At 43.5% G+C, this 23806-nt stretch overlaps 1 protein-coding gene across 5 annotated transcripts in view; it reads left to right on the top strand.

Annotated features, from left to right (window-relative positions):
- The window catches only part of MYRIP (myosin VIIA and Rab interacting protein), a 340631-nt gene that overhangs the window by 78519 nt on the left and 238306 nt on the right, over positions 1 to 23806 (top strand). For 3 of the 5 annotated variants that reach the window (XM_080382638.1, XM_080382639.1, XM_080382635.1), the window contains exon 1: positions 1 to 23806. This exon is cut by the window's left edge and continues 5825 nt beyond it. The exons of the other annotated variants lie outside the window; for them this stretch is intronic. The gene's annotated coding sequence lies outside the window, so the exon portion shown is untranslated. 5 annotated transcript variants of the gene reach the window in all.

The following is a 23806-nucleotide window of genomic DNA, read 5'->3' as shown; positions in this document are numbered from 1 at the left end:
AAATATATGTTCTGAATATTGTCTAGATAATTAAGCGAATCTGTAGTGTTTACTTTTTGCCACATTAAAATTTTCTCTAGGCTGACATATATTTATCAGCCTAACCCAGGAACACATTTTGTTATGCAGTGTGGAAATTCAGGTTGGAACAAATGGTGGTATTTTATATAAATCCATGAGCTGAAATTTAATTTTCTAAAAAATAATTGCCTGTTTGTGAAGAGTATTATAGCAATTGTCTAGGGACAGTTTTTATTTTAAAGGCTTCGTCCAAGGATTTTTTTAGAACTATACAGGCAGTCATTACTGAAGAACTGTATCAAATCTGTAGGGAGGTGTAAGTTAGGTCCATGATACAAAAAGAAGTGGGAACATCCTTCTTTAAAGACTGAACATCTCAAAACTTCTAATTTGCCCATCTGAGGAAAGTCAGCTTCAGAAAAGCTTTTGGCTTTTTATCTCAGCTTTGAATAAAGACTTTTCACATCTTTTTAAATTCTATGAATTGTTAGAATAAACTAGAAAAAAGAATGACATGAATGGGTCAGTCTTTACTGTGCTGCTCTTTCCCAAACTGTAAGGCTTTCTTTTTTCTGTCTCCTCTTGAGTGTTTTAATATCATCAGCCACTATGTGTAAGCTTATATTAATGTGAGACTTGAGGGTCTGCGAACAGCGATTTTATTATTCCTTCATTAAAGCTTCTGGGTAGAAAACAAGTCGGACCATTTTGCTTAACTGGAATATAATTTCAGGCTTTCCACAACTAGTTTTAGAATTTGAAGTCATACAACATTTCTACTAAATCATAGAAATTAGAAATGCAAAACAATGTTTAATTCTTCTTTCTGCCATTGCAAACCGAAAGTGCAACTTTCTGCAGCAAATGTTGTTAAGTGACCAAAATCCATTCCTCCTGTACAAATACCAGGAGACCCTCAATGTGTAGAGGCCCGTTGCGGGGAATGGGGGATATTTGCACTGACCAGAGAGGGCTCCTTTCTGCTTTCCTGTCACTCCCATTGAAATAACTTGGGGGAGATGGAGGGAACTTTTGGACACCATGATCTCTTCATGAGGACCAGCCTGAGACACTGGGGCCTTGTACTGCTGGTACCACGCGGTGCTTTTGGAGCTGCTATGGAAAGAAAGCTTTCTATAAATGGGACTAGTTTCTCTAATCAACTGTAACATGCTGTGCATCCATAACCATTGAACATGAGAGCATTAGTGACCTGAGAGACAGCAGGAGGGAAAAAATGACATGAAATCCAAGTCAACCCATGCTGAGCATCTCTGTCACTTAGCGACACTTGTCATTTCAAGCCTGTGAGCAGGCCCATTGAGTCGGAGTCTGTAGCATGGCAGGGGGATACCTGTTTAGAGGAACAGACAGGTGCATTCTTTAATCCTAAAATGGTCCTGAAGGACAATGAAGAAGGGCATTTAAGATTGACCTGAAACATCTACGTAACTTTATATTTATTTGGCAAGCAGTCTGTAAATGTGTCATAACTCCAGCTGAACCTAAGTCTAGGCTTAATTTTAGAGCATCTGCTAGTTCTACAAGGAGCAGATTTTTCCAAGTAACACTATTATTGTTATACATCTATATATAACTCTCTATATATCCCCCAGAATGACGAATCTGCACCCTCTGTTGTATTACAATACCGTGTTTGATATCCTCCCTTTCTTTATTACCCTTTAGAAACTTAAATATTTAAAACTAATGACTGGTTCTTTTAAACAGATGACTTGAGCTCTTTTGGCTCACCAGATGTTTGCAGCCACTGTCAGACAGGACCCTGCGCTTGTCAGAGCTCTGGCTGGTCCAGGATCACCTGTTCTGCTTTTTTTGTAAAGCAAATATGATATTTGAAGTTCAAAGCAGCATGGGTATTTAGGTTTTGCAAATTTTGCTAAATTTTTTTAAAGTGAAACAGCTTCATTTATCACTTGAAAATAGTGAAGCTCATTCTTGAAAACCTATACTGGTAAAATGGGAAATTAAGTCTTCCATTTATCTTAAAGTAAAAACTGATTTGAAATATAACCTAGGAAAAATCTACTGTAAAACGAGCCATTTTTTACCCAAGCCCTTTGGTTAGCTTTCCCCAACCCAGTCTGCTACTTAATTTTGATATGCAGTTTTCTTCCAAGCAGAAATGGCAGCGCGACATCCAGATATTATGAGAAGTGTTTACTAGAAGGCAGCATTGTATGAGAAATGTTGCATATGCACTATGCTACATCTGCAGTTTAACTGTATTGACTACCAGAGCCTGGATTAGCATTCAAGCTTCTGGATGTTTATTCACACTGAGACTGCCACACTTGGATAGAAGTTTGTCCATTACGAATTTTTAGCTTCACCAAGGGTGTCTCATATCACCTTAAAGGTGTGAGAAGCCAGGGTGGGCAAAGCAGCGTGGCATTATTAATTGAGCTCTCTATACTGTTGTGAATGTGAATAAAGGGGGAAAAAAAAGGGTGAGGAGGTATTTTTTTTCCATGGACAGATCCATCTGCAGGAATGGGGAGTATTTTGAAGAGGAGGTAGGGGAAAGGATCGAAGAGTGAAAGAATAATTTTACACAGTCTGGGGAGAGATGCCAGCCACTCCCACTGTATTTTGTGCTCGTCACTGCACAACATCCAAATAAATCCCTTCAGGTGATGATGGAGGGTAACTTTACAGAAGTGTACAGATGTCTTTAGGATCAGCTCCTCTTTCTCTGCATGAGAGAGCACAAATCATGTCTTTCATTTGAGAAAAATAATATGAGAAATTATGTTGCTAAGGCTAAGATCTAAGGCTCTGGCACAGGTGGAGAATGTTGTGTCCATTAAATCAAAGGAAAAATGGTGGTTGCCCTGATACTTTTAGGTTCTAGGGTCTAGAACAGACTTGGTTCCACTGGGGCTACATAAACAATTTGTTTCCACTGAGCTCTTCTTTCTAGTTCCCCATTAAGTAAGGACATGAATGGCCCTTCTGGACAGTGAGCTTGGAGCGTGAGAGGCAGATAATTACAACCGGCTGCCTTTGCATTGTGACACTTGTAGTGACCCTCCATTCCCAGTGCAACAGAGCTGTTAAGCACACACTTCTTTTGTAAAAATACTTCATGCTTGTGCAACAGAATGCAAATGAGAATACGCCTTGATCCCCAAAAGGCCAGTCCTGACCACAAGTTACTAAATTCCTCCTCCAGAAGGAACAGGGTGGCTGTTCCAGGCAGACCCAGTGCAAAAGCTGAGACAATGACAATAATGTGTTTCATGCACACACGTAATAGTGTGATGCATTTGAGGATGCTTTGTGATCCAGCAAATCTCAATCTAGGTAAAAAACTCCAGATATGGGGGCCAAACATCTCTCCATCTCCAGATACCCCCCCGTCCCTAAACAGCCTGGGGCAGGGAGGGATGAAGGAAGGTGCTCTGCTGGGTGCAGCAACTCCTGCCAGGCAGGTGACGAGCACTGCCCACACCTCCTCCAGCTGTGAGGTTGATGCATGGGCAAACTAGGACATGGTTTGGGATTTTCTCTGACCTTTCAGAGCCACCTTTTTCTGTCAGTGGAAGAAGAGCAAATAGCTTGTGCTTTCGATGGTTTCTGTGTGCAGTCCTTGAGAAGGTACACAGGAAGGCTTCCCCCTGACACCTCCCACCCGACTGTGCACAGCTGTGCCGCTCCATCAGCCCAAAGTATGGATACAGTTTTGGAGCACGTTGGCAGCAGCCCCTGGCATTACTTCTAACGACTTCAGTGTAGTGGCTTATGTGGGCACCTGACCATTCAGGGGATACGAGGAACTACAAGTCCTCCAAGACAGAAGCTGTGGTTAGAGCTATCACATGTGAGCAGTCAGTTAAAATATAGAGGGCCATATGCATCTGCTGCAACATTTGAATATGGAGCACTAATTTCATGTTGGAATGCTTTTATACTGAACATCATTTGCTGTCCCTGCTTCTTCACAGTCTGTTTACTTGACTCCTAGGCATTGCTTTGCATGCTGGTTGCTCTTGAAGCAAGGTGACGGAAATGTTCTCAAGTACATCGTAACAGAAGACTACTTGTTCCAGTCGTCTGACCTAAATCTGAATTCACTTACAGATGGGCTATTTGGATTCAGGGTTTCCACATGAGCCAGTGCAGAAAGAGCGTCTCAGATCCAAATCTCAGTCTATATCTGGTCTTCCATGGAATTTAGGTTGACAGGATATGTTTGGAGGAAGAAAGGTTGAAAAATTCAAGCTATTAGAAACAGAGGGACAAAACTTTGGCTGAAAAAAGATGTGTGTTGAAGAACCAGATTGACATTCAAAAGAAAATGTTTCCTGACTCTACTACAGCTGGCTTTTCCCTGCAACTTCAAGCAAGTATTTCAAAATGCTTCATGCATCTGTTTTCCCCACCCATAAAACCAGGTAATAGTTCCCAATTTGCCGCACTCAGTTATGGAAAGATTTGTCAAAATTGTATGCACGCCAGCTTTCTGCTCTTCTCTCTGGTGTTATGTGCATCTTCCCACTGCCCGTGTGGATGTCAGCATCAACAGTTTCTATCTGGAGAGATGTATGGTGAGATCTCAGCATCCTAGGTCCTATGGAGGAGTATCTTCTTGATGATGGTTTCTTCCTTCTCCCTTTAGGATTGTTGTGTTGGGGTGATTTTATACATTTGCTAATGCACCTCTCCCTTTCCCTTTCTTTGCTGGTCTCAGATTTACTGTCTGTGGTGTTTTTCATGTATGCTGGATACATGGTCTTTACTCTCTTTGTTATCCTCTGAGCTGGTTATACCCAACTCCCAGGGCTGCATTTCTCTGATGTCCAGTGAAGGACCAATAATGAGTTATTTATAGCCTTGGGACCTCTGATACCATCCTGTGCCTGTACTTCCCAATGTTGTGTTTTATTCTAAATTCATGGACTGTTCATTATATAAGCAATAACTATATATTATCACTATCAGTTGCAAAATCAATAGAATAGGTGTTAGATCACACAATCTTACAATGCTAAGTAGATAAGTAACAGTTACTTATCTGGCCATTAGGTAATTGCTGTTACAAGAAAAACCGCATCTCCATATGTGCCAGACAGGGTCTGATGGGTTTCTGATGTCTGCTTCAAAGCTAAATAATACAACCTTGCTTACCCTCACCCCTAGCTTTTTCCTGTGATGTTTCCTCTGTCTACAAGGATATAGACATGAAACATGGCATAAAGGAGCATTTAACACAGGCATCTATAGATAGGCTGTGTGGTCAGCAAGCACATCACCTTGGCAAAAGGCATGTGCAAACAAAATCAGAGGTCTGCAGGTCCTGCAGAGCCCTGAAGCCCCCAGGAGCTCTGAAGAACAACCTTGTGTCACGCAAACTGGAAATCTGTCTCTCATATACACAGATTTTACAGGTAAGAGCAAACCCTCAGCTTTACCTTTCAGTTTGGCGTCTGCCACTTCGAAATGGACACTGGAGCTGAAATACCCCTGCTGAAGCCAGAGGTGTCCCCATGGAGGTCGGCACGTGGCCAGGCAGGACGAGCAAGCTTTCACCGCTGCCACCTGTGCCATGTGTCTGCTCCACATAGGGCAGCCAGGATTGGTAGCAAAGTACTTTTTATGACCACTAGACACACAGAAAAAGGTTTATTGCATTGTAGCATCCTTCCAATAAAAGAACCTATAATTTGGGGATACACAAAGTTAAATGCCCATCAATAACTGAAGTAAAACTTAATGCATAGACCCATCTAGCAGTAGTAGTGGTTTTCCCAATGCCAGGGAAAAGATACGTGGGTTTGGGAACATCACCTGAGCAGGGAGCACCACCTGTGCCCTGGGCCTCTGCTCTCCCCATTCATCACTTCTGGAGAAACAGGGAAAGCAGAGAGCAAGAGGCTGAGAAAATGCCTCCTGATCCCCAAGATGAAGCACCCTCCTCCGTTCTCACCCTGACTTGCTAGTCACTTAGGGCCGCAGCAACAGGATGGTTTTCAAAGGGGCTTCCTTTGAGCTTCTGTGTGCCTGGAGCGATCCCAGGTGAGAAAGATGCTCCCTGCCCCCTCAAGCATTGGCACAAGGCTGCTGCTGGGTTTTTTTCCCCCTGGAGCTTTTTTTGCATGTGTGTTTCAGAGAGGGCAAACACATCTATTTAATCTGGATGATTTAAGACTGACAGGTTGCATTACCAAGAACATGCGTAGCCTCATGTACCCTAGCAGCAAAGTAACATCTCTTCGACGAACTTTGCCAGTACATCATTATAAATGTTGCTCCAGGAGAAATGCAGAGGTGAAGGTCCCAGAGGAGGGGCTGTTTGCCTGACTCTGAGGTTATCATTCCTTGGGACATTTTAGCTGAAAAATTTAAGTGCTGGGAAATGACTGGTTGCTCTACAGGGACAGAAAAAGTAGGTGAGAAGCAAGTCCTGCTTTGGGGCCAACGAGGTCTCTGATGGAGGGCCCAGAAGGTGACATTTGTGGGGGAAAAACTATGCAAACCCACCCACACAATACCTCAACACAAAGGCCATCCTCTCTTAAGAGGAGTGGAGGGGAAGGGTGCAGGTGGCAGCGCGGTGAGAGAGAGAGATCCTGCACCTTGTTAGTTTTGTAGGGACTGAAAATCTCCTTACAAGAAAAAGGTCTCTGCTTGGATTGAATCAATCACAACTGAACAAGCAGCAGACTGGTGTTCCTGCAGGAAAAATATAACCTGTGGGTGGTTAAGCTCCTCTGAAGGAGTGAAGGAGAGAAAGGGAGATTTATGAAGGTGTGACTTGGGAGAGGGATAAAAGGGATGTATGTTCCTGCAGCAAAAATAAACTGCATAATAGACTAAACTGGGAATAGATTGTCACAGTTTTAGGGAAAGTATGTTCAGTAATATTTGGTTATTAAAATGCCTGTGAGTAATAAGAAGTTTGTCAAGGAGAAGTCATATGTAGCTAGGAAAAAGCATGACGTTGAAGGCAGTTCAGCTAGGAATTGTTGCTAGAAAGGGCTTCTGTTCTTAGTACTTATGTAAAATAGATAAATAGCAGTGGCTTCAGCCAGGGTAATTTTATTTTCCTTTTCCAGATTCATTATGGTACTGGCTTGTGGTGTATAATGCTGCTGTTTCTCGTGGATAGTAAATGGCTCTGAGCAAAAAATAATGTCAAGTGTTTCATCCTGTAAATAGAAGATGACTGGGTTGCGGTCACTGCATTCATTTGCTTTGCTCCCACCTGATGTTTAAAATTTCCAGAGTTGAAAGGAATCTCTGTACTTTTACAACAGAATTTGGAGACTAATAATTTTCTACGACCATCCCCACCCCCTCCAGGTGATAATTGCATTCCTCTGAATATTTTGTTGGAATTGTCATTTAATTTTTGGTAGTTGGGGGTGAGGGGACGTTTTTTCTGTTAGTGCAAACACATCTTAAGTGTCTTTGTTCATGTCCTGCAAAGATCTACAGAAATACTAACTTTTCTGCACAGCAATAACAGGAATAATTAGTAGAGGAATACTAGATGTCATCTGCTTCTCTCCAGCACCCCAAGAATCATTCCTTTGTAACTTGAGGCAGATAAGGGAACTTCCTTTGCTGCTTCTGAGACTGTGTGGTGCATCAAAGTAGAAGACATCTCTTCCTATTTAAGCCAGGTCAACTCCACTGATACCTTGGACCTATCCAAGGAGAGGAATCAGGCCTGCTATGTCTGCTACTTTACAAAAGTTACATAAACATCAGAAATCTGTTAAAACAAACCCAGATCCAGGGCTGGCTGTGCTGTGCAGGTAAGCCAGCATCAGTGCTGGGTAAATTGCTGCAGGACTGCCAAAGTCCCAGGAGGAATAGTGCTGCTGGTCTCGGCAGTGCCCATGCTGGTTGGAGTTTCTCAGTAAGCTAGCTCTTATTCTGTAGCCTAGGATTAAGGCACTGAAATCAAAATTCCCTTTACAGTAAAATCCACTGGTGACTGTGAAGAATGACTGAGTCCAGGGTGTATTTTTAAAGTAAATTTCCTGGGTTTATTTCTCAATTTTAGTATGCATTAGTTGAGTATTTGGTAACAGGAGTATTTTCCATTCCCCACTGATGTATTTACATTGCAAAATAAGCATCTAAATATAATGCCATTGAATTCCTATTACAACAGTTGTCTCTGTCTTAATGCCAATAAGAAATTTAATTGGCCTTGTACAGCCTTCTACTAACCCATGATAAAAACTTATTTAAATGGATTGGATATCATCTGCTTATAATTGTGAATGCCTTTTTCTTGGTAGGCAGTTGAGTATATAATTTCTTTTCAGCAACCTTTAAAGGTAACAGGAACAACTTTCAATTAATTGTGACTGTCTTGGCAAATCTGATCTTTCTAACCAAGCCAAGACTGTGCAATAGTCTCCACTAAAGCTGCTGCTGTGGAAAATTGCAGACAAAACACATAAATTGTTCATTAATTGTGTGCTTGATTGGTTGAAGGGTTTGTGATACTGTGCCCTGTTCCTCTTATTTTAAGGAGGGAGACAAAAAAACAGGAGACTTGTGTACCTTATGGTGGTTTCCAGGAAGCTTAGAAGAATGTTTTGAAAGGGGAAAATGCCCAGCCAAACACTGACACATCCATGCTGTGTTTCCAGTTCTTAATCTGTCATGCATCAAATTGATCTGCAGTAACTGATGATGTGTTAATTTTTTTACTGCAAATATGTCAGGAAACTGTGTAAGCGATTAAGGGAAAAGCTGTATGATTTTTTTTTTTTTTTTTTTTTTTTTTGCTACGTCAAAGGAGCCGATTAGATAATGATCCCAAACCATGAAATCCTTGCATTCTGACAGTCGCCTAGCAGTGCACTTTGCCATCCTAGTTAAATACATACAGTGAATAGTGTGGTGACGCTACCAGCATTCAAAGTGCCCACAGAAGCTGCATGTGGGGGAAAGAAAACTCTTAGTTTAACTTTCTCTACCTTTTGCAGCATAAGTATTTTTAAAACCTCACGGAGGACTTTGCCCCTGTCCTCTTCAGAGCACGTACACATCAGTGCTGCTTGTCACTTTTATTTTCTTCTGACTAGAGTACCTTGTAGAGGGAATTCAAGAAGTAAGCAGACAGCAGACATGACATGAGCACTGTCAGGGTCTGATGGCAAGCAGCTTTAAGCCATGCTCAGAAACAGGATTGCTTTTGTTTCCTCCTCCCCCAGCTTGCCTTTTTATATATTTTCTTTTTTCAGACTTTAAAATTCTGCTTAGCATTGTGTTAGGGAAAATTCCAAAAGCAAGATGGGCTGGAGAAAGGCAGCATGATCACACAGGGGGGAATGACGGAGTTGATCCACTGCTCTGTTACTCATTTGACATCTGTGCAAATGCCATTGAAACCCACAGCTGAGCGGGAGTATCACCTGAGGGAGCTGCCCCTGGTCTAAGGTGTGCAGCACAAACAGGAGTTTGTCCGGGGTGAGCTACCAAAGAATGATTACAAGTTAAGTTGGTGAGAGAACGTGGGTCCTTCCAGCCATTGGAAATCAAAAAGGGTATTAAACTGGCGAGATTAAAAATCTCTAATTTGATGAAGAGACACGAGTAAACGGCAGCCAGGCAGGAAGCTCTGGGTAAATTTCATTGCGTGCCAGAGCTGGTTTTTGGGACCCGTCTGAGCTATGCTCACAGTTCCCACTCCCCTGGCTTAGCAACACGTGGCTGCTCTGTCCCACAGACCCTGAGCATGTCCCTTCCTGGTCATAGCACGTCCCTTCCCTGGGCACAGCCAGCTCTGGTGGCATTTCCATTCTCCTCTCCCCGCTGGCCGCCAACCAGACCCACTGTGTGCACACCCACCTGGGGCAGGGGGTGGTTTCTGCTCATACTCTCTGTGCAGCCAGACACTAGTTGCTCTGTTTAAGCACTGCAGGGAGCTTAGAAGTTTTTTTAATGAGCAACCGGTGGCTTTCACACAGCCGGCGCTTGACTGAGAAATCAAAGCCTTGTCCTGGCTGTCTGGGTGGATAGAGAAGGATTTGGCACCCACTGCGGTTCTCTTCTCTCTTACCCTGTGTCATGGCAAAGCCACGTCCATTCCCTGCAGGAGACCGTTTCCCTTTCTGAGAAACTGCCCCATCTGGGGGGACGCTGGGAGGAGGCAGAGCCCACTCATCTTGCCCACACATTTCATCCCAGCATGCCGGGATGGACAATGTGAGATCAAATGCACTAGAGAGAACAGGAATGCCTCCTCATACAGCACAGGAACTTTGTTAGGATGTATCACCGCCTTCATCAAACCAAGCAGTGAGAAAGAATGCAGAAGCTTGTAATAGTTTTCAAAGAAACTCTTGTACACTGATTTTTAACTCAACCCAAGCAGCCTGGTTACATTCCATTTTATAGCTAGGAGGTGAGATTCTGACCCAGCTGAGGCCAGGAGGGTGTGGTGACTGCCCTTCAGGTTTAATTAATTATCTTTAATGCAGCAATAGAAATTTACGTTTAGGAGTGCAAGACCTGGACTATAAAATCCTCCAGCTCCTTTGTGTAGTCTTAGCCTGTGCCTGCCTCCTCTGCTCTCCTGGAGGGGCGTTCCGTGCCCCTGCTGCGCTTCAGGTATCTCAGCTAAAGGGAAAAATAGCAGTGTCTGCAGGTTGTGATGGTCCTGGGCAGCTTTCCCTGGGGTGGGAGCAGCCTGAGCTGGTTGGGGAGGGGAGACAAGGCTGGGTGGCTGCAGTGCTCTGGAGTGTGGTGTCATGGGCTGGCCCCTCTCACGCATGCCTCAGCACCAGTGGCATATGGCACCCTCTGCTTGCTCATGTCTATTTAGAAGCCAGAAAGCCCCACAAATGAGAGTGAGTGCACTACTGCCATTAAAACGTGCTCTTTTACTGCCTAATTCTGCTGCTTGTAGGTTGCTTCCAGAGTACTTCTCTCCTTTCCTTACTCACATAGGTTTGGCCTTACCTGTTTTTTTGTGGTGTTTCGCTCCATCTCCCACCACCCCCACCACCCTTCCTTACAACTTCTGGCTACCTTTCCAAATTGAGATTAGCTTTAAGCACTTGCTCAGCCATCCTTGTCTCTGAGCTTTTTTTTTCTTTCTTAACAGTCTTTCCTCTTTTGACAGGAAGGTTATATACTTCCTCACACTGTCAAGTACCTGCTCCTCTTCTCTGAGCTCCTCAGCAAACATTTCACATTGCCATCAAGCCTAATGGTGCTTACAAGCTGGGTTTTTTTACATTTACTTTTGGTAATCTCCTCTCTCTTTTCTTTCTTTTTTTCTTTTTTCTTTTTTTTCCCACCTTCTTCTACACTCAAAGCTGCAGGCTGCCAAGCTGTGGTGGGAGGGGTGGAAAAAAAGCCATCAGTTTTATAGGCCCTGAATAACTGGGCTTGCACCAGTAAAAGCAAAGTAACTTGCAGTGCAGAAATAAGCCTGGGCTCTCCATGCAAACAGCTTGATGATGTGCCTGGACTTGGGAAACTTCCCCTGTGGCTCTGTTCTCCCTGATCAGCTGCTTGTGCAAATGCAATCGACTCCTGCTCCAGGAATACAAACCTTAGCATCCAGGTGCCATGGAGCGGCTACTCGCTGGGGTGCAGCAGACACCTACTCCTGTCTCTGGGGAGTTCAGCCCTGAAGAAGATCATCTCGTTTTCTTGTTGCGGACAGAGGAAGACGGTAACTCAAACCTTCATCAATGGCAAACAGTGAGGTAAAATTTGTCAATGAGTCATGCTGAAAATCGATATTTCCTCTGTAGGTTAGAGGAAGGGATCACAGGGAAGATGGATGTCGAAGTTATGTTGATCTGAGCATGATCTGTACTGGCCCGTTCCCTTGTGTCCCATGGGAATACATGTTTGCCTGATCCAGCAAAGCATGCAGGTGGGCTTCAGTGTTGGCATGCTTATCAGTGTGTTGGTGCTGTAGGCTCAAGGAAACCTCTTTGGCACAAAGCAAAGGTCAACCAGGGACGGAGTGATCAGCTCCTTCTGGAAGGAGAGCATGGGAAATGTGGTAAGTCAAATTAAGGCTGTATTAAGGAAAAATGGAGAACCTGGAGAAGTCAGAACTGTGATCAGGCTGCGATTCATTCTCATTTTAAGCTGACTGAAGTGCAAGTTGTTGACTAAAAAATTAACTTTTTCAAAGGTATATCAAAAGGCATTTTTTTGTCCATAGCAGTTCCTTGAGCTAGCTCACTGTGTGGCTGCCCAAGGAGACAGAAGCATGACTAAGGAGGAACATGGTGGCAATGTCATTTGAATGCAGCCTCCATCCAGGCTGGCTTCTCATGAGTGAGAAACTCCCAGCCTCAGAGACTTTGTGATGTTCTTGCCATTGTGATGTTTTTAAAATGGTAATTGTCCCCCACCTTCTTCCTACTCGTGTTCCTTTTTGCTTAGCAGGGAGCAAACTTCCAACAGTCAGTAACTCATGCTTATTGCTTGAATGAGGTTCAGCATGATGTATTAATCATGGATTTGTGATCAACTCTAATGCTATCCCATGACTATTCAAGCTCAAATCCCTAAAGAGAAGAGGTGTTTTACGAAGAAACAGCATAAATATGCCCAGATCATTGCATAAATCTATTGTCCTTGTCCATGATCTACAGTGGCATGTGATTCATTAGTACTGCAAAGAATGAGCTCCAGGGCCATCATGTTTTCTTCGCTATATTACAAACACAAAATTCAGATTTTAATATGGAAGGTCTTGAAATTTCCTATAGGAAATTCTCTTCCAGACCAGCAGAGGGAGAAAGCAGGCCAAAGACATAAATTAGTGGTTTTCATGAAGATTTATTGGGGAAAAAAAGTCCGATTTATCTCCATAGTCAGAATACAAGAACAGTTGTTTGGTTTGCTGCTGGGTTCTTTGCTGATGCCCCTTATTATTCCATTTATTAAAAAGCTAATGAATAGTAGGTATATATTGTATTTTCTTGTCCTGACAGGAAAAAAAAAGACAATTTAATTTGAGAAGCAAAGTTTTAGTAATCAGTAGCTGAAAAATACACTTGAATATTTGGAAAAATAAAAAGAAACAATAGTTTGAAGAAACAACATGGGCATATGAAATGCTTGCTGCAACTCGATCAAGTTAATCTTCTGAATGAGTGTGTAAAGTGACCATTCAAAAACCTTCAAAGTAATAAAACACAATAATAAGCAAAATAATAAACAGTCACATAAAAAATTTGGAAAGTGGTTGGCCTGTATTTCCTGAAGAAATTATTTCTGCCTTGAAATTATTATTTGCACATTCAGACCCTGTAAAGCAAGGAATGGGCATTTAGGAGAAGAAGTACTGAAGTAATTACACCCAGAGAGTAGTAAGGTTGTCTGGGACTCAGACTTGTTGGTGCCACTGTTTCAAATGCAGTCTCCCTGATACAGATTCAGAGAGCATTCTCATTGAGCAGTCTCTTTGCATTTTCTTGCAGAAAAGGATGTGACTGCCATTTCCAACTTAGAATTTATTCTCTCCTTCCCATGGTATCTGTAGGATGCACTGCAAAATGCCTGAGTCTGATTCCATTTACTTCAAGACGCAAATCATACCCAACTAAGAAAAAGTTGAAGCACAGCAGCGTGCTTTTATAGCAGAATGCAGGTATTTTTTTACTGTGTGGCTCCTCTCAGCATTGGCTCCACACATAAGCAATACTTTTAGGAAGCTCTCTGCCATGACAGGGAGCTTCAGAGCAATAGTCAGCCTTGCCATCTACCCCACAGCCTCTCAGAGGCCCTTTTATATGCTGAGCCTGGGTCATTACCAGCCTGGAAGAAGAGACTGAGACACTGAACTTCTCACTCCAGCCTACGCAACGCAGTCGTACCAGGGCTATGTTGGGCTGCAGAGCTGCACTGCAGTGCCTGCTGCTGTTGCAGTTTCTGTAACAAGACCAGAATATTGTTCGCTGTGTTGGGATGGAGTCTCTTAGCCAAAAGGAGATCCTGGGATGCTGGAGTTGAATAGCAGGGAGGAATTCAGAGATTGCTCCTAAACAATGGTATGATCTCTCAAAAAATGATGTGTGACTCCTGTGAAATGAGTTTACTGTTGCTGAAAGCTCTTGGAAGTTGTTGTGGTTTTTTTTCCCCCATACATCTTTACCATTTTTTGTTTCCTGGATTTAGCTTCTGCTAGATGAGCTGATCTCAGCCAGTACCTGATCCATTTCACTGTTGCTTCCTTTGTTCTTGTATTGCTGAAATCAACCATTCACATAACTTTTACTTTAAATAATAAATTTAAGCAATCCTATATGTGAGTAGTAGCCCTGCAAAGTAACACACATAGTCACCCAAAAGGGAGTTGGAAAGGCATGAGTTTATTTTCTGCCTATGGGAATCGCTGACTGTATTCTCTGCCTTCACTTATTATTACAGTACCATCTCTCGTAATGTATTGGTACAGTATAAACAGAGATGGGAAAATTAAATTGGAGATTATGTGGTTGTTCATGTAGTGACTTTAAAGAGATACTGAATGGGTCTGGAAAGACAACTTACTGGTGTGTGTCTCCACACATGAGGGATATCTTGGTTAAGGTGCTGTATTAGCCACAACCTATCTGGAAAAAGATTTTTAAAGTTTTAGGAGATTCCCCTGAAATACACAGACCTTTCTTCATCTGGGCAGAAGGATTTTATGGATTAGAGTGCTGAATGCTCCAGGGAAGATTAGGAGAATGGATCCCTCCATTAACAATTGAACACAGTTCACCAATATACTCAATCTGACATTTCTCTTTTGCCTTTCCCTGAGCCCCTGAGATTTGAGTTACCAGCTTCAGCGAGTGTGTGTACCTGGTCCTCTATAATTTTCTCTGTAAGTAGGAAAGGATGTTCAGGTCCTAGAGCTGACCACAGAAGCTGGTGCAAATGTCCTGCTCCTCATCTAGACTTGCTCAACACACTGAAGGAATTCTATTATTCATGCAGCTGGCAAAACCCTATGTATTTCTGTCTCGCTCTTCATTGAGAATTCATCCTTATCCTCACCACCTTTCATCCAGAGAATCTCACTTCACAGATAAAGCTGTGTCTGGGGGCCACAAGAATCCTGAATCTTCTCAGCTTATCCCCTTACTTCCCCTTTCACTTCTCCATTGGCAAAATATCCCCTTCCATGAAGTGAAGAGCTTTAATAATGCCTTCAAGGATTGAACATTTTTTACTTGTTTTGTACTTAATATGGAGGGGTTTTATATGTATTTATGCATCCAGCAGAGGTAAGATTAAATTGCAAGAAAGGGCAATACAGCTACAAGTGAAACGAATAAACTTCAGATATAAAAGCTAAAGCCTTACAGCAACATTGGCCTGAGGATTTATTTGCCATTCTGTTTGTGAGGGGCAGGTTTGGTAATAATTGTATCTTGCAGTAAAGCTATTTACATCAAGTACATCAACTGGGATTTGGTATTAAAACTGTAACTGAGTCTGTTCCTGTTAATGTTGTTTAATATAGACCACTAAATTGTTTAGAAGTAACTAAGTCACATAATACTTATGGTGTACACTGTGTCACCACTGGTGATTGCTGTGGAAACCTTATTGTCTTTTCTTTTCTACCACAGCAGTACATAATCATAGTGGGTTTGTTTTTTCAAGGATTATGGTCCATAGTACTTTCAAAGAAAAAGAAAAATTAATGACTGTCACTGAAGGCAGTTTAATTAAAGGAGAGTAAATTCCTCACTTTTCTGCGTGGGAATAGGAGTGGGGCTGCATTTCAGATGTCACCACAGGACCACTCCAGCTTTTCTCTTCAGGCATGAGGACATGAAGTTACAGAACCAGGAGCGCTTAGAGAAAAAAGAGCTGAAGTTTCTAGTAAGACCTGTGGGCCACCTGCTGTCCCAGAAATCAAGCCATTGAGCAGTAAAGGCTGTAACATCTTTAAATGTACGTTGATGGAGGTCTGATCTAGATGGGTTTGCATACAGTGAGGATCCAGACAACAGCAGCTTGTACAGAGGACATGATAGCACATGTGCAGCACACTGGTACCAACACGTGGAAAACTCACCTGCCCAGGAAGGCCATTGATGGCCACAATCATACCTAAGTTTATTTAAAGTAAATAAACATTGGTCTGCACCTTTATATTTGTTTTGCAATTAGGTCCAATGCTTGCCCTCCTGGGCAATCAGGCTGCCAGCCCTGCCGAGCCCTGCTGCTGGGGTCATGGGCATCTTTCCTGTCACAGAGCTGCTTGCTAGCAAACAGCCAGTGTATCAGAATAATGCCGCATAAGAATGACCACAAGCAAACAGCTGAGGGCTTCCACAGTGGATGTCAAATGGTCATTTTATCAGCAAGACCATTGGATTAAGACTTGGCTGCAGAGCTTTCTCTTCCTGGTACCACAAGCTGCTTGAGCACAAGAAGACTAACGTTCTCTGTGCTAGACCCTGTTTCAGTACAAATCAACTACAATTATTTTAATGACTTTGTTAATGATTCACATATATCTTATATGTGTTATTTACTCAGCTTTCTTCATTACCTCACGGCCTACAGCGGAGATGCCGCTGAGGAGAACAATAATAATTGGCACCCATAGGAAAATGAGAAGTTTGAGCTGTGCAATTAAAGACCATTCTCTCCCCTTAAATTCTTAATTAATAAATGTGGGTATTTTAGATTTTTAAATCGCTGTGACTGTATCTTTATACATTCACCAGGAACTTGCATAAGGAAATGAAGTTCGGTATATAAATATTTGTCTGGAGTGGCACACCCTGTTGGTCTGAGAGGTGAGAGTTTCAGAGCTGAGCAGAGAAAGAGGATGAATGTCACCTGGTCCTGGGTCAGATGGAGGTCTGGTATACTCCAGCTTCCAGACCAGAAAGGTGGTTTTCCTAGGTGTTATAAAAATGAGAAATTCTTGAAGTCTGGTTTGCAATAAGATGCTGTTAATTTTGGCAGAGCATAAGGAGGTGAGGAATAGGCATTGCAGGGCTGATCCTGGTCCTGCAGAAGAGTGCATCCCTGCAGTGCCAGCAGCCCTCAGCCAGGATAAGCCAAGGTGAAGTAAGTGTCACGGTTCTGTCAGACACAATACCTTTAAAACAAGACGGAAAAGTAAAATGGCTGATGCGAGGTCCCAAGGCGGATATGCCAAAAAGAAACTTGTGTGGATTTGGGACAATCCCTGGAGGATTTGATTTGCATAAAACCACACAGTCATTTTGGCAGCTTGTGACACGAATAATCCTGCTCCAGTACGTCCCATGCTCTTTTGGGGGTAAGTTAAGTAAGAAGAATTTTACTTTGTGTGTAAGAAAGCACCAAGGAACAAACTAATTATAGAAAATCCAGAGAGGGGAATTAGAGCATTCATGGGCTTTAAGCTCTTTGAAACAAGCACAATGTATTTTCTATGGGCTTGTGCAGAGCACAGCTCAAAGGGTACTGAGCATAATCAAGGCATGTGAGAGGTTGTGCAAGAATATGTCAAACAACGTGATTAGATGTGCCAGCATCTGACACATCTACTTTCATAATACTTTGGCTCAGTTCTTTTCTGGAAAGAGGTGCTGGCAGGCAACCCTCTTTTAATTGCAATAACTTTTGTTGCTATGTGTTTGTCTCTGAGCTTTGGGTTTGGAAACAGAGAAACTACCTTGATGAAAAGAGTCATCATGGAAATAATTTTTGCTTGATAATTTTTATTTTAATGCCCATCTCTGCTAGAAGCACTGTGGAGACAAGTTTCTCAGAATATCTGTTACTGCTACGCCTGGGTAAATCTTACCAGTCACTGCATCTAATTAATATAGTCTGCTTCCCTGGCTCAGAAACATTCATGAAGTAGCCTGTGTCCTTCGCAAAGAGCTTACCCTCACTGTCACCAGGTGTTTTTGCTGCTCACGACATCCTTTTTTTCCCCCAGCCATGTGGTACTGATTCTGAAAAGATGAATACCACAGAAGCAGGGACTTATATCTAAGATGGCTGCATAAGAGCTTTGTAAAGATGTAAACACTTGTGTGGATGAAATTGTACCTATTTCCATCCAATGTTCTAATGGGAAGGGAAAAGAAGTGAGCAAGCTCATCTTTTCTCTGTGCCTCAGAAGTGGCTAAATCCTATATCTCCTAAATAAAAGGTTGGAAAACTCTGCACAGCCTTAACAAAATGGGGTTTTGTCGACCTCATTTCCATGCAGAAATTACTGCCAGGATTAGGGTTTCTTTAAAAAAAAGAAAGAAAGAAAGAATTTCTGAAAACTACTTTATTCAGCATGTACTAAAATATAAAAAGTTAATATAAAGTATTTGAATTTTCACGAAACTTGCTTAAAGGAATTCACTGGTTTCATACTGCCTAGGATTTTTAAGACTGTTCATGAGGATTTGTTACATTATTGCTGTGATTTTGTTTGTAAAATATAATCAGAGAATTATAGAACATATACTCTCTGCATCTGAGGAGTTTTTGTCTGTATGGAATTATAATAACGGAGGGAAAAGCTCTTAACACCATCACCTTCATTTGTCAGCTTTAGCCCAAGGCATTGGGTCAATGACAGCTTCTAAAATTTAATTTTTAATAATTTCAAATAATGAAAAAGCTCAATTGATCTGAGTAAGAAAAGCATTTAATAGGTCTTCCTATGAAAAACAACCCAGTTGACTGCAGTCTGTCTCTAGGTATTAAAGGCGTTAAGTAAAAGTTATGTTTAAAAGCAAATGAAGAATTTCTGACAGTGCTGGAGAACTGAACCAGTAAAAGCAAAGGAGAGTAGCTCTAGAAGCAACTGCAGGTGAAGTGGTTTTAGATGGGGTTGTTTCAATCCCAAAATTTCACAGCCGCCTGTTGATTCTGATGCAAAGAAACCAAATGAGGCTGAAAGAAATTCCCACTGAACACAAGAGAACAAGAGCTAAACAAACACTCGCTCATGTTTTTTCAGCGCTTCAATTTGTGAAGTCAAATTTGACTTAACATGAACATTTTCCTGTTTAGCTGGGGACGCACACCATTTTTCTTACTCGTTCCCTGGGCACCATGCAGCTTTTCCCCCCATTTTTTTTAGATTTGTAAAGAAGAGAGCAGTGCTGAACTGTGCAAAAGATGCTACCTCACCCTCACCCTGCTTTGCACAGGACACAAATGAAGCTCTAAAGAAAAGCTTCAGTGGACCACGTCCCTCCTGCTGCTGCTTGTCCTCAGACTGATGAGCAAGAGGGAGTTACTGCATGAAAGCTGGGGCTAAGTGGAGAAAAAGACTGATACAAAAAAACCAACCCCAGGGAATGGAGGACACTTGCCTTGCGTGTTTCAGCCACTGTCACAAAATTAAGTTCATTCTTCAAAGAAATTGAAGACCTTACCGCACCTTTTAAACTATTTTCTTTTTACTCACAGAAACGTAAGAGTTGAATCTTGTCCTCACCCATACACATTTGGTTGCAGGCATAAGGGAAGAGCACTGAAAGTGCCTTTATTTCTCTGAGTGCAGCATCTGCTGCAGGCACCTTCAGGCTTGCATTTACGCACCTTGTATGAATGAGGAAACCTGCAGGAGCAGCGGTACGGTCAGCAGCACATTCTCTTCTGAAATGTATTCCCATTCTGATTATTCTTCCCAGTAAACATGTGTAGCTCTTACTACTTACCACCACGCTGGGTTTTTTGCCTTCCCCCCGCACTGCCCACCCCCCTCCCCACCCCGCCACTGGTCAGAACAAATCTTTTCACTGCGTCGGTTACAGTTTATCTGCTGGTGTTTCCATCCCAGTTTTGAGTTTGCTATTTTTGTTTCTTTTCAAAGTGTTAGCTTGCCTAAGTTCTGCTGCTAGTTAAACAGCAAAACTTCTTCAAGCTGTCTCCTTTACTAACATATGTATATAATCCCAGTTCTGTCTTCTCCGTTTTCCTTTTTCTCTTCACACTTAATGTTTGCCAGAGTTTCTCCTTACATTGTGAGGCTTGCGGGGCAGGGAACCTGACTGTTGAAATCTCTGAAGAACAGTCAGAAAGAACAGAAGAAAGTGCCATAACACATTGTGTGCCGTACATATTAAATGCTGCTAAAAATTTGTCCATTCTTCTCAGCTTCTTTCTCATTTGCTTATGGGCTATGAATTACTTCACTGGTTTACCTGAATTATCATAATACTCCATGTTTTGCATACACATTTTATAAAATAATATGTATTCATGAAGTTCTTTGAGACCCTAGGGTAAAAGGTTACAATGACTTCCAAGTTATCACCATCAAATTATTGTTCACTACATTTTGTGAAAATGCTCTGAGGTCTTAACAGATCAGTTGAAAGCAAGAGAGACTTAATTACTTACTACTGTCTTTATTTTCTGCCCTGAGATAAGAATAGGCTGGAATAAATTCATAATTGGTCCCTGTGGCTAACAGAGTGGCTTGTGGCTTTCTAGCAGGTACTGTCCATATTTACATTTCCAATTTCCTTACTAAAATGCCCTACCTTTATCGAGAAGGTTGGGACACTTGGAAAGTAAACTTCATGAAGTCCTCCTGGAGTGGTCTGTAATTGTCAACAAATAATCCAGCATGACGGAGTGCATTGGCTAACACCCTCTTTCTGCATCCCCCTGTATATGCTTGGAGGGATACCAAACCAGTGCAAATTTTGTTTTCCCCCAAACCAATTTATTTGCAGGTTTTACAACAACCATATAGCACACAAAAGATGGCCAAAACTCCTGATCATGTGAACTACACTCCTAAAATCTTCCCTATGGCCATGAGCCCCATTCCATGAATGCTGAGGGCAGAGGGAAGTTCTCTGCAGAGTGGGACCTCCTACCCATATCACCTGCTGCCAGGTTAAGGCAGGGTCCCATGGGTGCTGATGCTCAGCCTCCTTGCTCAAGTATAGCCAGCTGGTTGCAGCCTGGGGACAGGCTGAGGAGTCACTCGTTGGCCACCGCAGCCCCATAGCCCCGTGTAGCCTATGACACTGCTGGATTCAGCGCCAAGCTTTCCAAGCAAAACCCACCTGCTTATTTCAGTCTACAGTTGGATGACTTTTTTCTTTATGAAAAAAAGGCTGTATTGTGACATGAGAAAATCAGCACCGAGAAAACACATATTTTCTTGTCCTGTACCCCATTATTACTAGATCTGCTATCTATTTTTTTGCAAGATTTTTCCCCTGCTACAGCTAAATAAGGCCCACACGGCAAATGGTTGTTGTACTACAGATGCGTACTAGGGGTCTGACTTCTTTTTTCATTCTTTCCGTTCTGAGGCTATTCTCGCTGAAAGATTGCTTGGCCTGCAGTTTAACCTAACTCTGTTGTAAACATAAGGACTAGGAATTTCAGAGCTTTGGGAAGTGAGATGAACATATGGGGCATGCCCCTTTCCCTGATGACCATCCCACTGTTGCCAGTATCCCTCACACCCCTTGCTGCCTTCCACCTCTCCGCAATCCCCAGGCACTGCGTTGGGAAGGTGTTTGGATACTTTTTGTTCATGGGGCAGAAATTCCCATGCTACCACTTGGGTCTCATCTTTGGCTGCAGAGTTTCTCTTCTTTAGACTTCTGTTTATTCTGCATCCTTGTTTAGACACTTATTTTATTCATTCAATAGCTGTATCATATGTGATTCCGGAGAAAGCCTGGCATATCTGTTTCACCCATCTATACTTTATGATTTTGCCTATGGCGGTGAAAAAGAGATTTTAGTCAGCAGTTGTTTTTTACTGTGAATGGCACCCATCAGTAAACACTTGCTACGAATACAAAGATAAATTGATTTCCTTCCAAGGGAGACACCAAAAGCTGTAGATAGACAAACTGGGCATCCAACGATTAGAGAGGGGATGCAGACAAATAGAGAAGTCCAGCATACTATCCATAAGGCTATTACAGTATTTCTTCACTTATGCATTGTTCTTCTCTTTCCCCTCTCTTAGTTGCACTCTGTCAAGTTGTTAATGGCTGGCTTAAGTGTGCCATGTTAATGCCTTCCCTGCAGAGTACTGTTGGAGAGTAAAAATGTACTGATTACCGCATGGGTATGGAACAAAAGAGCTTTGAGTCCAGTGCTATGTCTCCAGTGGAGAGGAATGTGGAATATTACAGAGAATGGTACAAACTCTCTGTGAACCAAACTGTACAACGTTGAGGCAAGGGCACAACATTACTCTTGAACTCAACATCAGCTTATTAGCTAGAGTGTGAGGAGCCTGCTGTTTTACCTGTTTGATCTTGTGGTTGTGTAATCATAAGCATTACAGCTAATTGTTATTGATGGCTGATTTTAAAACATATTCTTTCAGGGTTTCAGCTAGAAGTTTAAGATTGGAGAGGGATTTCTACCCAGATATTTTTAAAATTAATAAAAATGCTTGGTGTGTGCCATCAATTACTCTCCTTGTACAGGCAATGAACCTTTTGTTCAAGTCAGTCCCTGATCTGTTGCCATGTCATATTGCTCTTGAAACACGATACTGCTGAAAGCAGCTGGTTCAGTCTCTTGTTCTTATTTAAAGAAGTAACAAGTTTCTTCTGTTTGGGAATTACTTGGGCATGTATTTACCTGGAGGTGTATTTGGGAAATACAAAATAATATTTCACCCAGAATACTTCCTAAAGTTGTTTTGGTTTTTGTTTCCACGCACACTTCTGAAATGAAGGCCGTGGCTGCCTCCCAGAGTGGCACCCGCTTTGCCAATACAGGCAAGCGTAGGTTAGCATAGAGGTAAAAGTTTGATAAATCAGTTTATTTGTGATACTGTGAAATTGATGTAAACAAATATATGCTCCTTGAAAATATTTTCCTTGAAAACCCGCCAAGATTTACCGAGTACATCTGTCTTGACAAAGCCCTTCAACTGAGATCAAATGAAACCGTACCTTGCAGCGGACAGCAGCAGCTATTTTAAAAAGAAGTTAAACAAGCATGAAAAACCGGGGATAAAAACAACCACCACGGGAAAAGTAATTAGCCTGCCACAGTGCGATCCGCAGCGACACAGGACATCAGAAAGCACGGGCAAAGACAGCGGTGCCTCCCCGGCGATGTGCCTGCCTGAACAGGCCGCGCCTCCCGAGTGACCGCCCGGCGCGCTGCGGCCCCACGGACGCGACTACAGTTGGCACCAGCCGGTCTCATTCCCGCCACCCCCCTCAAGAGGACCTCCCGCCCCCGGCCCGCGCCCACGGCCGCCGCGGCAAGAGCCGCCCGGCAGCCCCCGCGCCGCTCCTCGGCTGTGCGCTGAGGGCCGGGCGCTGAGGGCCGCCCCTGAGGCACCCGCCAGAGCCCCGTCCCCGCAGCACCGCGCGCCGCCTCAGGGGCGAGCAGCAAGCCGCGGGTGCGCGGGAACGAGGGAGCGCGCCCCCGCCTCCGTGCCGCCGCCGGCCCGCGCACCGGCACCCCCCCCCCCGCCCCTCGCCCGGCCCCTCCGCGCCGATTGGCCGGCGGCGCCCGGGCAGGTGCCGGTGCGCGGCGGGGGCGCGGCGGGAGCTGCCGCCGTCGGCACCGCAGCAGCACCCGGTGGCGCGTCCGGCGGTAGGGGAGGAGGAGGCGGCGGTAGGAGGAGACGGCGACTGCAGGCTCTCGTCTTGCGCTGGCCGGTGCGGAGCGGCGAGCGGGAGCGGGGCACCTGTGCCCGGCGGCTCGGCGCAGGTGGCTGGCCGGGAGCCGGCGCGGGGCGGCCGCAGCCCCTTCCCTGCATGAGTGACGGGGCGCAGCCGCCGGCGGTGGTTCTGGCCGTGCCCTCGCGCGGGGAAGGTCCTGTCCGCCTCCATTTTGGTGCAGCCCTCGCGTTTGGGCGAGG

This window comes from Falco punctatus (assembly GCF_963210335.1).
Source record: "Falco punctatus genome assembly, chromosome: 4".
NCBI classification, from domain to species: domain Eukaryota; kingdom Metazoa; phylum Chordata; class Aves; order Falconiformes; family Falconidae; genus Falco; species Falco punctatus.
The sequence above is the reverse complement of the archived record's forward strand: the minus strand, read 5'-3'. Positions and strand labels throughout refer to the sequence as shown.